Raw genomic sequence first — 15,877 nt, 5'->3', positions numbered from 1 at the left:
GTACTGAAAGACCTAACCAGAGCAGTCAGGCAATGGGAAAAATAAAAGGTATCCAAATAGGAAAATAAAAAGTGAAACTATCTCTCTTCACTGATGATATGATTCTCTACCTAGAAAACCCTAAAGACTCTGTCAGGAGACCCCTGGAACTGATAAATGATTTAAGTAAAGTTTCAAGATACAAAATCAGTGTACACAAATCAAGAGCATTTTATATGCCAATAATGATTGAGCTTAGAGACAAATCAAGAAAATCAAGAAAACAACCCCAGTTACAATAGCCACAAAGAGAATAAAATACCTAAGAACGTGTCTAACCAAGGAGTTGAAGATCTATACAAGAAGAACTACAAAACATTACTAAAATGAATCACTGATGACAAAAATAAATTTTAAAAAATTCATGCTCATGAATACAAATAACCAACATTGTTAAAATAGCTGTACTGCCCAAAGCAATGTACAGATTCAATGCAATTCCTATACAACTTCAAATGACATTTTCATGGAATTTGGAAAAATGATTCTAAAATTCTTATGGAAACAAAAAAAAAGCCCAAATAGCAAAAGAAATCCCATGCAAAAAGAACAAAGTTGGAGGCATTATAATACCTGACTGACTTCAAACTGTACTATAAAGATACAGTAACCAAAACAGCATGGCACTGGTACAAAAAAAAAAAATATATAGACTGTCTCTATACCATGGAACAAGTATAAACAACCCAGAAATAAAGCCACACACCTACAGTCATATGATCTTCAACATAGTCAACAAAAATAAGCAATGGGGATCCTAATACGTGGCTAGTCATATGCAGAGGAATGAAACTGGAGACATACCTTTCACTAGATATAAAAATTGACCCTAAATGGATTAAATATTTAAATTTAAAACCTCAAACTACAAGAATTCCAGAAGAAAACCTGGAAAACACCATTTTTTGTGAACCTTGGCCTTGTGAAAGAATTTATAACTCAGTCCTGAAAAGCAATTGTAGCCAAACCAATATTGGCAAGTGGGACCTAATTAAACTAAACAGCTTCTGCACAGTAGAAGAAACTATCAACATAGTAAACAGCCTATAGAATGGGAGAAAATATTTGCAAACTATGCATCCTACAAAGGCATAATATCTAGAATCTATAACGAACTTAAACAATTGAACAAAAAAAAAAACAAACCCATTAAAATGTGGGCAAAAGACCTGAACAGATACCTTTGAAAGAAGACATACAAGCAGTCAACAAACATATGAGCAAATGCTCATTATCACTAGTCATCAGAGAAATATGAATCAAAACCCCAATTAAATACAATCTCATGACAGTCAGAATAGCTATTTTGTAAAAGTCAAAAAACAACATATGCTGGTGAAGCTGCAGAGAAAAGGGAATGCTCATACACTGTTGGTGAGAATGTAAATTGTTCCAACTACTATAAAAATTAGTTTGGAGATTTTTCGAAGAACTTAGAACACCATTCAACCCAGCAATCCCATTACTGGATATATATTCAAAAGAAAACAAAACATTCTACAAAAAAGAAACATGCACTCACATGTTCATTGCAACACTATTCACAATTTGAAAGACATGGAATCAATCTAGGTGCCCATCAATGGTGGATGAGACTTTTTTAAAAATGTGGTGCATATATACCAAGGAATGCTATGCAACCATAATAAAGAATGAAATCTTGTCCTTTGCAGCAACATGGATACAGCTAGAGGCCATTATCCTAAGCAAATTAACACAAGAACAGAAAATCAAATATTACATGTTCTTACTTATAAGTGAGAGCTAAACATTGGGCAGTTATGTTCATAAACATGACAAAATAGAAACTGGGGACTACTAGAAGCTGGGGAAGCAAGCAGGGGAAGGGTTGACAAACTATCGGCTACTATCCTCGGTACCTGGGTAAAGAGATCATTTATACCATAAACCTCAGCATCACACAATATACCCAGGTAACAAACCTGCACATGTATCTCTTGAATCTAAAATACCAATTGAAATACGCGCGCACACACACATACACACATACACACACAGTCCATGACTCTCTGCTCCAAGGATTCTCCATCACACTAATAAGAAAACACAAATCTTTTCAATACCTTGCTTTTCTGTCTGTCTTTCCCTCCCACCATTGTCTCCTTAGCTTGTTCTCTTCTAGCCACATTGACCTTCTGGTTGGTTCGGTGACAAGAATTGTTTTTTCCCTCTTGAAATGTGATTATGATGCAACAAACACCTTCTCTAGACTTCATATGACTAGTAGGTTTCTTCTTATATATTAATTCATCTAACGGAGTTTATTTGAATTAACGCTTTCTTCTTGTTCTATTTCCTTTTCCTGTTTTAGTTTTCTTCATAGTCCTTATCACTTTTTGACCCCATGTTATACATTAAATTGTCTATTTGTTTCCATGGATTCCCAGAATTATAAGTCCCATATGCACTGTTTCATTATTTGTGTATTTCACTACATTATTTATAGTACAAGGTCAAGACCAGCAAAAACTAGTTGTCTAGTAAATACTAAATGAATGAATGAATCACTAAATAAATGAGATAATTTCTTAAATATATTCCAAACTTGAATGTAATTTTTTTATTTGACTTTCTGTTTTACAATTGCCATGATCTTTGCTGTGTGTTCTGATTGTGCATTTTACATAGGACACTATTCTATATTTGTTTTGTTTTTGTTTTTGAGACAGGGTCTCACTCCGTTGCCTAGACTAGAGTGCAGTGGCACAATCTTGTGTTACTGTACCCTCTGCCTCCTGGGTTCAAGTGATTCTCCCACTTCAGCCTCCTGAGTAGCTGAGACTACAGGTGAGTAGCACCATATCTGTCTAATCTGTGTAGTGTTGGTGGAGACAGGTTCTCCCTCTTCTGTTCAGGCTGGTCTCAAACTCCTGGACTCAAGCTGTCCTCCCGCGTTGACCTCCCAAAGTGCTGTAATTATGGGTATGAGCGACTGCGCCAGGTCCTATTCTGTTTTTGTTAATGAAACATGTTTTTGAGTATCTTTTAATTATAATTGAAATTTATTTTAAAAGTACAATTAAAATTATTTTTGTTTGCTGAGTCATTTAAATTTTTCTTTATTCCTTGTTTTTCTCTGATATATGACAATTGTTCTCAATTGTCTGATAATTCTTGGCTGTTTATTAAGTTATTCAACTCATTTTTTCCTCTATTCAGGATCTCTATTGAGCTGAGTAGAACTTTATTCCTTGGGGTGGCAGTACGAACCAAAGCAAGAAATGAAAGCAACGTGTTTCCACACATCTAAGAACTCAAAACAATTCCAAAAGCCACCATAATTGGTTTGACCTTATCCTTGTCCTGGAATTTTCAGTAATGGCGTTCCTGTAGAACAGATTAAGCAGCACAGTTTCATTTAATGTATTTGTGATGATTCTGACCATATTACTGAAAGGCGTAACAGTGATACCAAGGGAGTTAACAATTGCAAAGGTGCATTATTCTCTTATTACTTGGTTGGGCTACTTTTTTTTTCTTTTTTTTTTTTTTTTTTTTTTTTTGGTGAGACAGAGTCTCACTCTGTTGCCCAGGCTGGAGTACAGTAAAGTCATCTTGGCTCACTGCAAGCTCGGCCTCCCAGGTTCATGCCATTCTCCTGCCTCAGCCACCCAAGTAGCTGGGACCACAGGCACCCGCCACCACGCCTGGCTAATTTTTGGATTTTTAGTAAAGACAGGGTTTCACCGTGTTAGCCAGGATGGTCTCAATCTCCTGACCTGGTGATCTGCCCTCATCGGCCTCCCAAAGTGCTGGGATTACAGGCGTGAGCTACCACGCCTGGCCTGGGCTACTGATTTTCTAAAATTAGAATGTATTAAAGTAAACCCACAAAATGAATGTAGCCATATAAAATATAGACTTTAAGTTTTGACCAATGTGTGCACCTTTCTGGTCATCAACATGATCAATGTCGTGTTAACTGTACAATCAGTAAGATATTTCCATCACCATAAAAAATTTTCTCATATCTATTTGCCATCAGTTCCCCAACCTCTTGCCTCAGGAAACCTGCAGTCTGCTTTTTGTCCCCATTGATTCATTTCTCTTGTACTAGAAGTCAATGTAGATGGAATCATACAGTATGCATTCTCTTTCATCTACCTTCTTTTCCTCACAACATTTTTTAGATTGATCCAAGCCATTGTGGGTATCAGTAGCTCATTACTCTTTATTGCTGAATAATATTTTGTCCTAGGATTATGCCAAAATTTGTTTATCCATTCACTTGTTAATGTACATTTAACATGTTTCCAGTTAAGGGTTATTATTAATAAAGCTGTTATAAACATTTGTGGACAAATTTTTGTGCCAAGTTATCTCCTTTATTTTGGGGGGATAAATACTTAAAAGGGGAATTGTTGAATTGTGTAGTAACTATATTTTTAATTTTGCAAAAGTTTTCCAAACTCTTCTAATTGTGTCATTTTATATTAGCATGAGAGTTTCCATTGCTCCATGTCTTTACAAACACTTCATTTTGTCTCTCTCTCTCTATTTTTAACCATCCTGAGTGTTGTGTAATAGTATCTTATTTTGGTTTTCATTTGCTTATGCCTGATTACTAGTGATGTTGAGCACAATTTCTTTTTTTTTTTTTTTTTTTTTTTTTTTTTTTTTTTTGAGACGGAGTCTCGCTCTGTAGCCCAGGCTGGAGTGCAGTGGCCGGATCTCAGCTCACTGCAAGCTCCGCCTCCCGGGTTCACGCCATTCTCCTGCCTCAGCCTCCCGAGTAGCTGGGACTACAGGCACCCGCCACCTCGCCCGGCTAGTTTTTTGTATTTCTTAGTAGAGACGGGGTTTCACCGTGTTATCCAGGATGGTCTCGATCTCCTGACCTCGTGATCCACCCGTCTCAGCCTCCCAAAGTGCTGGGATTACAGGCTTGAGCCACCGCGCCCGGCCGAGCACAATTTCATGTTGTCTTTTCATGTTGCCATTTCTATGTTGTCTTTTGTGAAATATCTATTCAAGTATCGATTACTTTTTTTTAAAATTGGGTTATTTGTCTTTATATTATAGAATTGGAGAAATTTTTTATATAATTTGAATACGAGTGCTTTGACTGATACATATATAGACAATATTTTTACTAGTGTGCTTGACTTCTCATTTTCTGAATGGTGTCTTTTGAAGGGAGGAAGTTTTTAATTTTGATGAAGTACCTTATATTATTATTTACATTATAGTTTGTGTGTTTTATGTCCTATGCAAGATATCCTTACCTACCCAATTTTATTAATACTTTTCCTTATATTTCCTTCTAGAAGATGTGTACTTTTAGCTTGTGACTGCAGGTCTAGAATTGATTTTGAGTTATTTCTGTGTGGTGCAAAGTGAAGGTCAAAATTTATTTATTTATTTTCCAAAAAAATTATCCCACTTTTCTAGCCCCATTATTTTAAAAGATTATCTTTCTCCTCAATAATACATTGGCATATTTATTGAAATGAACTGACCTTACATGTGTAGGTTTATTTCTGGATCTATTGTCTGTTCTGTTCTACTGATGTATATATCTATCATGATGCAAATTTTATGCTTATACTAAGCCTGAAATGGGGTAGTGAGAATTCTTCAATTTTGTTCTTCTTTTTCGCAATCGTTTTGGTCATTGTAGGTTCTTTGTATTTTCTAAATTATCTTAGAATCTGCTTGGCAATTTCTGTAAAAATTATATGCTTTGACTTTATAGGCATTGTATTGAAACCATAGATCAGTTTTGAAGAATTGCCATCTAATTGAGGTTTCTAATCCATGAGTATGTCACATTTTTCTACACAATTAGATATTATATAATTTGCCCCAGCAGTTTTCCGGGATAAATATTTGTGTACAAATCTTCGTGCCAAGTTATGCCTTTATTTCTTTGGGGTAAATACTTAAGAGTGGAATAGTTGGATTGTATGGTGTGTATATGTTTAATTTTGTAAGACATTTCCAAAGTATTTTCACAGGGAAATGTGCCATTTTATATTAGCATGAAAGTTTCTACTCCATGTCTTTACAAACACTTGATTTTGCCCATCTCTTTAGAGGGATTACCCATCTTTTTTGATTGATAAATTTGTTAATAAATATATTAAGCTTTTGGCACTGCTAGAAATATTTTTTATTTCATTTTGTAATTGTGTGTTTCTTGTATTAGATATATAATTGATATTTATATGTTGACCTTGTATCCTGTGCCCATTGTTAAATTCTCTTATTACATCTAACAGATTTTTGAGAGCCCTTGGAATTTTATGCATATATGATCTCATATATGACCACAAAATCTCTTCCTTTCCAATATGTATATTTCTTACGTATTTTAATCTTTGTCACATTGTTTAGGAACTCCAGTGGAATATTTAATATAACTGATAACAAGGAGTATCTTTGCTTTTGTTTCTAGTCTTGGGTTGTAGAAGGTCACACTGACTTACACCATTTCATAACAGTGTAGGTCTTTTGTAAGCACTGTTTAACAGATTCAGGAAGTCTTCTGATAACACTAGTGTGCTAGGAGTTTTCATCAACAATTGATATTGAAATTTGTAAAATTCTTATTCTGTATCTATTGAGAGAATCATATGATCTTACATTTTAAATCTGTTAATATGGTCAGTTACATTTTTTGAGTTATAAATTTTAATCTGATGTTACATTTCTATGATAAACAGGACTTGATCATAGTATACTATCCTTTGAATATAACTACTAGATTTGATTTGCTAATATTAAAGATGATTCTATGTATTCTATATACTCCTTCCTGTAATATAATAGCTATTTTACTATTTTTTTCTTGTGTTGATTTAGGTTATTTGTATCTTTTACAAATATTTTCATATTGTATAAATTTATTAATATAGTCCTATATTTATTTTTGTATTTACTGTATTTTTGTTTCTATATGTGTGGCGAGAACACTTAAGATTTACTCTCTTTTCAAATTTAAAGTATATAGTACAGTATTATTACCTGGAGTCACCGTACAATACTTTAGATCTCCAGGACTTACTCATGGTGCATAACTGAAACATTGTATCCTTTGAGTAGCTTCTCCCAATTTGCCCCTTTCCTAACCTCCTGGTAACCATCATTCTACTCTCTATTTATGTGAATTTGACCATTTTAGGTTCCGCATTCAAGTAAGTACATACAATATAATTTGTCTTTCAATATCTGTCTTATTTTACTTAGCATTATATTATCCAGGCCCAACCATGTTGTTGTAAACGGCAGGATTTTCTTATTTTTAAGGCTGAATAATATTCCATTGCATGTACATACCTCACTTTATTTATTCATGATTCATAAACATTGAGGTTACTTCCATATCTTAACTGTTGTGAATATTGCTGCAATGAACATAAAGTGCAGATATCTTTTGGAAATACTGATTTCAATTTATTTGAATAAATACGCAGAGGTAGGATTGCTGAGTCATATGATAGTTCTATTTTCAGTTTTTTGAGGGAAACTTCATTCTGTTTTTTTATACTGGTTATGCCAACTTACATCACAACCAACAGTGTACAAGGATTCCCTTTTCTCTACATCTTTGCCAAGACTTTTGGTTGAATGTTTGTTTGTTTTGTAATAGCCGTCTTAACAGAGATGATACCTCCTTGTGATTTTGATTTGCATTTCCCTCATGATTAGTTATGTTGAGCACATTTTATATACTCATTATTTATTAGTATCTCTTCTTTGTAAAAATGTGTATTCAGGTCATTTGCCCATTTGTTAATTTGATTATTTCTTTTTGTGCTACTGAGTTCTATGAGTTTTTATATGTTTTGAATATTAACTCCTTATTAGATATATGGTTTGAAAATTTTTTCTTTGATTCTGTAGGTTGTCTTTTCATTTTATTGATTATCTCCCTGTCAGTATAGAAGCTTTTGAGTTTGATATAGTTCTACTTATTTATTTTTTCTTTTGTTGCTGTGCTTTTGAGATCATATCAAAAAAATTGTTGACAAGAAGAGTCAATATCAAGGAGGTCTTTTCTTATGTCTCCTTCTGAATGTTTTAGAATTTCATATCTTATATTTAATCCTTAAGTTATTTTGAGTTGACTCTTTTGTGTTTGGTGTAAGATAAAGTTCCAGTTTTATTCTTTTGCACAACGATATCGAGTTTCCCAACACTATTTATTAAAGAGACCATTCTTTCCCCATTTTGTATTCTTGGTACCTTTGTTAAAGATCAGTAGACTGTATGTGTGAGTTTATTTCTTGGATCTATTATGTTTCATGGGTCTATGTGTCTGTTTTTATGTTAATACCATACTGTTTTGATATAATAGCTTTGCAATATCATTTTAAATTAGGAAGTGTGATGCTTCCATGTTTGTTTTTCTTTCTAAGATTTTTTTGGCTTTTCTGGGGCTTTTGTGATTCCATACAAATTTTAGGATTGTGTTTTCTACTTCTTTGTAAAAAGCTATTGAAATTTTGGTAAGGATTACATCAAATCTGTAGATTATTTAGGGAACTATGGACATTTTTAAAATATTATTTTTTTCCAATATATAAACATAAAATATCTTTCCATGTATTTGTGTCTTCAGTTTATTTCATCAATGTTTTATAGTTTCAAGTGTACAAATCTTCACTTCCTTGGCTAAGTTTACTCCTATATATTTTGTTTTTATTTATGCTATTGTAAATGAGATTGTTTTCTTAATTTCTTTTATGGATATTTCATTGATAGCGCATTGTAACGCAACTGGCTTTTATATGTTGATGTTTTATTCTACGATTTTATCAAATTCATGTATTAGTTTTAATTTAGTAGTTTTTTGGTGGAGTCTTTCAGGTTTTCTATGTATACAATCAGGTCATCTGTAAACATAGACAATTCATTTTTTTCTTTCCAATTTTGTTTTTTAACTTGTAGTGTCTTTGGCTTTGGTATCGGGGTAGTGCTCTCTTCATAGAATGAGTTTGGAAGTACTTTCTCCTCTTTAAATCTTTATAAAAGTTTAAGAATTACTGGCATTAATTCTTATTTAAATGTTTGTTAAAATTCACCAGTGAAGTCAACTGTTCCTGGGCTCTTATTTTTAAGAGGCCTTTGATTACTGATTCAATCTCTTTTCTTCTTTTTTGTCTGTTCATATTTTTTATTTCTTCATTATTCATACTTACTAAATTTCCATTGCAAATTAAGACATAGGCCAGGCATGCTGGCTTACACCTGTAATCCCAGCACATTGGGAGGCTGAGGCTGGCAGATTGCTTGAGCTCAGAAGTTCGAGACAAGCCTGAGCAATATGGCAAAAACTCCGTCTTTACAAAATATACAAAAATTAGCCTGGTGTGGTGGCATGCAGCTGTGCTTCCAGCTACGGGAGAGGCTGAGGTGGGAGGATAGCTTAAGCCTGGAAAGCAGAGGTTTCGGTGAGCGGAGATCTCGCCACTGCACTCCCGCCTGGGTGACAGAGTGAGACCTTGTCTCAAAATAAAAAACAAATAAATAACACAGATTCAGGGAAAAAGAAAAACGCTAAATAATTATATAACCTAATGAGTTATTATAACATAAACACCCCTGTAAACATCATCAGGTCAAGTAATATAACTTTGTAATCTACCCTAGAATACCTGTGCCCTATCCCAGTCACAAGCCACTACCTTCTCCTATAGGCAGCCAGTATTCTGACTTACATAGTATTTACTTGTTTGCATTTTTTAAATAATTTTTTTATCAAAAGGCACCTCCCAGGTGTTATAGTCATGCCAAGTTAAAAAAAAAATAGGATCTTTGAAATCTCTTGATGTTCAGTTTCCTTACCAACCTTTTGTTTTACTAAATTGTTGAAAAACCCATGCTGAATTTCCTGTACAGATTCCAAAAATATGAATTGATCATATACTCATCATGCAGTTTAACATGTTCCTGTCTGTATTTTTCCCAGTTTGGTTGTGAGATCTTGAAGCTGTTTTAGACTCAGGTTTAATCTTTTGGACCCAAATATAGGTGACACTTGACAAAAATAGGAAAGTAAAAAGGAGCCTAGTTTTCTTGTTTTATGATGTTAGCAGCCATTAATGTTTATATCTATTCATTGGGGATTTAAAATGGTGATATTATAATTCTATCATTTATTTTTCTTTCATCAGTGAGAATCCTTTTACAAAAGCATACTTGTCCTAAGCTACTGTTTGGTTACCCTATGTGATGGTTTAAATTGGGAAGGCAAAATTTACAATTAATTATTTTCCAGACTTCAAGGGAATAAATGGGTTCCCTGTCTTCTCTACCAAAGATGGCCATTTTTAAAAACATTATTATAAGCATGGATTTAAACATCTTATTTGATTCCAATCCACTGCAATTTTTATCATTACTGAAGTTCAAAATCTCCCGTATTTGGTCAGTAGGAGCCTTTTTCAAGTTGATCCCTAAGTTCTCCAGGAGTCATCAATAGTGTTCCTACTATCTGATAGGATAAAATATTCCAGGCTCAAATTGTACATTTGACTTTCAAACTGGAAATAGACCTTTTTTCTAATAAGTTTTTTTTTTTAATTTAATGTCAATACTTCCAATCCAAATTCAGGAGTATAAATTTTTATCTCATAGTACTGCATCTTCATTCTCTTACTTCCACGGTAATGATCTTAGTTCTCAAGTATAGAGAGATGATAGGTTCAGAATATTCCATAATTACTCATAATTACAAAATGTACTGCCAATATGGCAGGAGTATTATTCCCATTCTTCCCGGTATTTTTCAGTTTTACTATATCTGACTGTCAGAGCTGTAGTCATTGCACACTATACTCTTACCTCTTAGCTCTTATGTAGCTGTAGGTCTATATTTACAGTTAACTATGTATTTAATATTCATGGCTAGTCCTATGTTAACATCTCTCTAATTGTTTGGTTACCTGAAGTATGTTCTCTGGTATCAGGAATAATGTGAGTTCCCTGAGTTCTTACCTAATAGCAGTTTGTCTGTGCCACCTTTACACTTAAAAATCTGTTTTACTGATTGTAAAATCCTTTTTCTGTACAACATTTTCTTGAATATTTAAATGTTTATCTAGTTTTCTGAGATAAAATGTTAAAAATTCTTGTGATAATGTAATTTTCTTTTTCTTATAAATTAGGTATTACTTTACAAAGAAAATAAAATGCCCAGGAATACAGCTAACCAAGGAGGTGATATATATCTACAAGGAGAACTACAATATATTGCTGAAAGAAATTAGACAACACAAATCAATGGAAAAATGTTCCATGCTCATGAACAGTAAGAATCAATATTGTTAAAATAACCTTACTACCCAAAGCAATTTACAGTTTCAGTACTATTCCTATCAAACTACCAATGTCATTCTTCACAGAATTAGGAAAAAGTATTCCAAAATTTATATGGAAACAAAATAGGGCTCAGATAGCCAAAGCAATCCTAAGCAAAAAGAACAAAACTGGAGGTATCACACTACCTGACTTCAAACTATACTATAAAGCTACAGTAACCAAAGCAGCATGGTACAGGTACAAAAACAGACATATAGGCCAATGGAACAGAATAGAAAACTCAGAAATAAAGCTGTACCCCTGCAACTATCTGGTCTTCAACAAGGCTGACAAAAACAAGCAATGAGGAAAGAACTCCCTATTCAAGAAACAATGCCAGGGTAACCATCTAGCCATATGCAGATGATTGAAGCTGAACTCCTACCTTTCACCATATACAAAAATAATCTCAGAATGGATTAAAGATTTAAATATAAGACCTCAAACTATAAAAATCCTAGAAGACAACCTAGGCAATAATCTTGACATTGGCCTTAGGAAAGAATTTGACTAACTCCTCAAAAGCAATTGCAACAAAACAAAAAATTGACAACTGGGATCTAATTAAACTCAAAAGCTTCTGCACGGCAAAATAAACTATCATCAGAGTATACAGACAACTTACAGAGAAGAAGATCTTTGCAAAGTATACATCCAAAAAAGCTGTAATAACCAGAATCTATAAGGAACTTAAATAAATCAACAAGCAAAAAAAAAATCCCATTTAAAATAGGCAAAGATATGAAAAGACGCTTCTCAAAAGAAGACATACAAGTGGCTAGCAAACATCAAAAAATGCTTAGCATCACTAATCATCAGAGAAATGCAAATCAAAACCATGATGACATAGCAACTCACACCAGTCAGAATTGCTATTATTAGAAAAAAAGCACCACCCCCCCGCCACCACCAAAACAAAACAAAACAAAACAAAAACCAGATACTGGTGAGGCTACAGAGAAAAGGGAATGCTTGTACACTGTTGGTGGAACTGTAAATTAATCCAACCACTGTGGAAGGAAATTTGGAGATTTCTCAAAGAACATAGAACTACCATTCAACCCAGCAATCCCATTGCTGGGTGTAAACCCAAAAGAAAATAAATCATTCTACCAAAAATACACATGCAGTCTCCTAGGGTCATCATTGTGCTATTCACAATATCAAAGATATGGAATCAATCCAGAAGCCGATAAATGGTAGGTTGGTAGGTTGGATAAAGTAAATATGATACATATACACCATGGAATATTAACGCAGCCATAAAAAGAATGAAATTATGTTCTTTGTGACAACATGGATACAACTGTAGGCCATTATCTTAAGCGAATTAATGTAGAAACAGGAAACCAAATACCACAAATTTTCGCTTATAAGTGGGAGCTAAACATTGTAAACACATGGAGATAAATATGGGAACAATAGACACTATGGACCAGTAGAGTGAGTAGGGAGGGAGGGGGGTGTGTGTTGAAAAACTACCTATTGCACACTATGCTTACTACCTGGGTGATGGGATCAGTACGCCAAACCTCAGCCTCACAGACTATTCCCATGTAACAAAACTGTACATGTAAGCCCTGTATCTAAAATAAAAGTTAAAATTTAAAATATTTATGTCAAAAAGAATGTAAGTACACACTTAAAGCTTCATAAAATATTTGTATATCTGATTATTATCATGTTAAATCGAGCAATTATGGTTGATATTTAACATATAATTTCTTGTCGGAAATTTTATTTCTATATTAGTATGTACTCTTTAAAGAGAAGTATATCTTTGTGGCAAACATGTCTTCTTAATTAAGTGCCTTAAAATTTTGCTTGTTTAGGAATATGTATTTGCTTGCAAAGTGTTTTAATTAATATTGACATAGTTTAAATTAATAAGTCAGACTTAACTGCCTAACAATTTAAAAAAATTTTTTTTGACGTAACCAAACAATAAAATTTTGTTGTCAAGATTTAAAAATAAATAAATAAATTAGGTATTCTTTTTATCTAAATGCACAAAGAAACTTTTTTCCTTAATGTTTATTAATTTTTTAAGGTGCTGTTTGTCTAGGTCAAAATTATCAGGTTTGTAGTTTACTTCCAAATAATATTATTTTTCAGTTGATTTTGGATTTCATTTATTTTCTTCTTGTATTTTCCTTAAAATGTAAGCTGTTGTAGTTATTAACTCATGTGTTCTGTATAGTTTGGTCTTCCTTTCTAAAATGACTCTCTCTTATTTGTTATTAGTAACACCGTTTTGTATTCTCTTTTCTAAATTTTTCTAATTCTGATTTATATTATTCTTTTATATTTGCTATTAAAATCTTAAGCTCTTTTAGTTTTCTTTAAAATATAATTTGTTCTGTTTGTCAGCAAATCTCATTTGTATATTTTTATTTTCTATAAGAATTTTGGTTTGCTTCTTCCTCTTTTTTTCGTAATATAAATTTACATGGAATGTAACCTTGATCATTTCTGTTGCTAATTTTTATATGAAATTATACTTTTCATGCTCCTAAAATGAGGGAGAGATTAGGAAAACCTTTTCAACAATATAAAACCCCATTTTCTGTTTTTATTTCCTTACTGTGTTCCTCTCAATTTTGGTTTTGACCTTCTCTCCTTTTATCTTGAGTTCACAGGGGCTAGACTGCTCCAATCCTTTTTGTCCTTCTTATAATGGACATTTTTGCACTCACCTTTTGTAGGAGAGAGCAAATCTCTACTTAGTTCTAGTTCCTGTTTTCAAATTGGTAGTTATCTTATTCTTGAGTTCATGAGCCTTTGCCTCCATTACCTCTGTCTTCCCTATAAAAATATCATACTGAGTGGGCAAAACCTGGAAGCATTCCCTTTGAAAACCAGCACAAGACAAGGATGCCCTCTCTCTCCATTCCTATTCAACATAGTGTTGGAAGGTCTGTCCAGGGCAATCAGGAAAGAGAAAGAAATAAAGGGTATTCAAATAGGAAGAGAGGAAGTCAAATTGTCTCTGTTTGCAGATGACATGATTGTGTATTTAGTAAAACCCATCGTCTCAGCCCAAAATTTCCATAAGCTGATAAGCAACTTCAGCAAAGTCTCAGGATACAAAAGCATTGTGCAAAAATCACAAGCATTCCTATACACCAATAATAGATAAACAGAGAGCCAAATCATGAGTGAACTCCCATTCACAATTGCTGCAAAGAGAATAAAATACCTAGGAATACAACTTGCAAGAGATGTGAAGGACTTCTTCAAGGACAATTACAAACCACTGCTCAAGGAAATAAGAGAGGACACAAACAAATAGAAAAACATTCTGATAGGAAGAATCAATGTTGTGAAAAATGGCCATATTGCCCCAGGTAATTTATAGATTCAATGTTATCTCCATCAAGCAACCATTGACTTTCTTCACAGTATTAGAAAAAAAAAAAAGTGCTTTAAATTTCATATTGAACCAAAAAAGAGCCCATATAGCCAAGACAATCCTAAGCAAAAAGAACATAGCATCATGCTACCTGACTTCAAACTATACTACAAGGCTACAGTAGCCAAAACAGCATGATACTGGTACCAAAGCATATAGACCAATGGAACAGAACAGAGGCCTCAGAAATAACACCACACATTGACAACCATCTGATCTTTAACAAAACTTAAACAAACAAGAAATGGGGAAAGGATTCCCTATTTCATAAATGGTGTTGGGAAAACCAGTTAGCCATATGCAGAAAACTGAAACTGGACCCCTTCCTTACACATTATAAAAAATTAACTCAGATGGGTTAAAGACTTAAATATAAGACCTAAAACCATAAAAACCCTAGAAGAAAACCTAGGCAATACCATGCAGAACATAGGCATGGGCAAAGGCTTCATAACTAAAACAGCAAAGCAATGGCAACAAAAGCCAAAATTGACAAATGGGATATAATAAACTAAAGAGCTTATGCACAGCAAAAGAAACTATCATCAGAGTCAACAGGCAACTTACAGAATGGGAGAAAATTTTTGCAATCTATCCATCTGACAAAGGGCTAATATCCAGAATCTACGAGGAACTTAATCAAATTGACAAGGAAAAAAAACAGACAATCTAATCAAAAAGTGGGTGAAGGATATGAACAGACGCTTCTCAAAAGATGACATTTATGTGGCCAAAAATCATATGAAAAAAAGCTCATTATCACTGGTCATTAGAGAAATGCAAATCAAAACCACAATGAGATGCCATCTTATACCAGTTAGAATGACGATCATTAAAAAGTCAGAAAACAACAGATGCTAGAGATGATGTGGAGAAACAGGAACTCTTTTACACTGTTGATGGGAGTGTAAATTAGTTCAACAATTGTGGAAGACAGTGTGGTGATTCCTCAAAGATCTAGAACCAGAAATAGCATTTGACCCAGCAATCCCATTACTGGGTATATATCCAAAGGATTATAAATTATTCTACTATAAAGACACATGCACACATATGTTTATTGCAGAACTGTTCGCAATAGCAAAGACTTGGAACCAACCC

General features: G+C 33.5%; 1 long non-coding RNA gene across 4 annotated transcripts in view; it reads left to right on the top strand.

Annotated features, from left to right (window-relative positions):
- Window positions 1-15,877, top strand: part of LOC126951950 (uncharacterized) — a 168,079-nt gene that overhangs the window by 110,365 nt on the left and 41,837 nt on the right. For all 4 annotated transcript variants that reach the window (XR_007724744.1, XR_007724746.1, XR_007724743.1 and 1 more), the window contains exon 2: window positions 2,730-2,847. This is a non-coding gene — a long non-coding RNA (uncharacterized LOC126951950). The remainder of the gene's footprint in view (window positions 1-2,729; window positions 2,848-15,877) is intronic.

The sequence above is a fragment of the Macaca thibetana genome, chromosome 4 (genome assembly GCF_024542745.1).
Source record: "Macaca thibetana thibetana isolate TM-01 chromosome 4, ASM2454274v1, whole genome shotgun sequence".
Taxonomy (NCBI): domain Eukaryota; kingdom Metazoa; phylum Chordata; class Mammalia; order Primates; family Cercopithecidae; genus Macaca; species Macaca thibetana.
This window is presented reverse-complemented; position numbering and strand designations above follow the sequence as displayed.